Source organism: Pempheris klunzingeri, chromosome 4 (genome assembly GCF_042242105.1).
Source record: "Pempheris klunzingeri isolate RE-2024b chromosome 4, fPemKlu1.hap1, whole genome shotgun sequence".
Classification (NCBI taxonomy): Eukaryota; Metazoa; Chordata; class Actinopteri; order Acropomatiformes; family Pempheridae; genus Pempheris; species Pempheris klunzingeri.
In genome coordinates, this window is record NC_092015.1 from 1214035 (window position 1) to 1216534 (window position 2500).

The 2500-nt window shown below is 43.2% G+C and overlaps 1 protein-coding gene across 1 annotated transcript in view; it reads left to right on the forward strand.

The window, feature by feature from the left end:
• LOC139199770 (latent-transforming growth factor beta-binding protein 4) overlaps positions 1–2500 on the forward strand; it is a 32581-nt gene that overhangs the window by 845 nt on the left and 29236 nt on the right. The window lies entirely within an intron of this gene.

The window sequence follows — 2500 nt, forward strand, 5'->3', positions numbered from 1 at the left end:
TTAAGTTCTGTAGTTTAGTTTCTGCAGTTTAGTTCCTGTAGTTTAGTTTCTGCAGTTTAGTTCCTGTAGTTTAGTTTCTGCAGTTTAAGTTCTGTAGTTTAGTTTCTGCAGTTTAGTTCCTGTAGTTTAGTTTCTGCAGTTTAAGTTCTGTAGTTTAGTTTCTGCAGTTTAGTTCCTGTAGTTTAGTTTCTGCAGTTTAAGTTCTGTAGTTTACTTTCTGCAGTTTAGTTCCTGTAGTTTAGTTTCTGCAGTTTAAGTTCCTGTAGTTTAGTTTCTGTAGTTTAGTTTCTGTAGTTTAGTTCCTGTAGTTTAAGTTCCTGCTGTTTAGTTCCTGTAGTTTAGTTTTCTTCTTCTTCATGTCCCTAAAATGTGTCCAACCTCAGCTAGAAGGTTCCAGAAGTCACTGAAGCAGAATGAGAGAGAAAAGACTTCAGACTGGGAACAGTTGTGTCGTCTGAACTGATCCCAGTTCGGCTTCAGCCGGAGAGTTTGATCCATTCGGTCCAGTAACATCCAGGAAGTCCAGGCGACGCCGTCGGTTCATTGTTTTATCCTGTTTGTTTGTGTGTGTGGAGCCAACAGAAGGTCTAACAGCAGCTTTTCAGGCACCAAGTGAGCAGCCTTCATGGAAACAAATGAGGCGCCATCTTGGAAAATAGCATCCAGTTTCTTCTTAATATAGAATTCATGAAGTCCCGCCCCCCTTGGTTACTGTTGCTATGCCTGTCAAGCTTTCCGAATTTAACATTAAAATTCAATTCAATTCAATTCAATTTTATTTGTATAGCCCAATATCACAACAGAGTCTCATAGTGCTTTACAAAGTTCACTGAAATAAACAAGTGTAAGCGAACAAACAACCTAATAAAGAGTCCAGCAGTCGATGAGGCCAGTGGATCAGTCCGGTGGATCAGTCCGAGGCATCACCTGCCCTTTATGACCCTCCTTCTTCTGGAAGGAAAAACTCAAAAAACCCAGTGGGAAAAGAGAAACCTCCGGGAGCACCACAGTGAAGGAGAGATCCAGCTCCCAAGGACGGACAGGCTGTAGCCTTGGACAGACGCACAAAATGGCGGGAAAAGTTCACCGGTGCAGCGTTGGACACCCCACGTCTTTTCAGGACGAACATAAACGGCCTCACATGGTCCACAACTACGTTACTTAACGTTAAAACATAAGTAACTTAAAATTAATATTCAACCTGCTTTTGTTTGCTAACTTACTAGCATTGCTAACAACTGTGTGCTAAGCTAGCTAGCATTAGCAAACAAAAGCGGTTGAATGATGCTAGTGTTTCAACTTTAGCTAGGTACGTTTTTGGCCTCTGTAGAGATACAAATACGACCCCCCCCCCCCCCCCTCCAATCTACGATTTGAGAATATCTACTGATTAATTATTAAAATAATTAGCGCTCCACGTCGACACGTTCCTCCTCGCTCTGTTAGCGTTCAGCACTAAAACAAAGTGTGTCCTCAGCGAGACGACTGAAAGAGTCACAAACCTCCCGACACACACATTGTTAGATTCAGTGTGACGTACACTTCCAGAGGATATCATCTTCTCTCATGTCCACCTGCAATAAACGCCCCTAAATCCAACTAGAAATCAGAGAAAAAACACCTGAGAATCCTCCTGTTTTTAGGTTTCCTCCAGTGGCAGTGATCCAGTGGCAGTGGCCGGTACATCCACGGGGACACTGCAAACAGCTGCTTCGGCATATGTTTAATGGAAATACTTTGACTAAATGTAAACAAGTATGGGCTAAGTTTGTTAGCACTAAGTTGTAGCACAAAGCTAACTCACTGAATCTTTACACTTCCTGTTTACTTCCCCTGAAGCTTTTCTTTTCATTTGTTTTTCTGGGTATTTGGTGCAAAATGACGTTTGGATGTAAAGTTGACCAGAAACAGAGAAGAGGAGGAGGAGGAGGAGGAGGAGGGTTAAATATATGATAAATGAAAGCCACATGTCAGCACAAACTTGCTGCAGAGGATGAGGGGGGAGGTGATGACATCATGAGGTCAAAAGGTCAATCCTCAGCCTCCAACACCGCTTTTGTTTCTCTGAATGAACTTTATCGGCACACCACCCTGTAGTCAGTGCTAATTAGCTAATGTTAGCATGCTAACACGCTGGTCTAAGATGGTGAACATGGTAAACATGATACCTGCTGAACATCAGCATGTTAGCGCTGTCGCTCAGAGCATCTTAGCATGCTAATGTTAGCATTTAGCCCCACAGAGCTGCTAGCATGGCCGCGCGCTGTTACTGTGGAGATATTAACGGTGGGACTGTGACTCTGCAGCTGCACGGAGCTTTTTTTAGCCTCTTTTAGCTCCGTCAGGGTTTCTGCAGGTTGACCAGGCTAAATGTAAGACTCCTTTTAAAGGCCTGTTTAATAGCTGTTTCACAATGATATGAGAGTACGATGGAAAGCCAGTAGATACGATGAGACCACGAATGAGTTATTACACCAACGTCAGGGTGAATACTGGATCC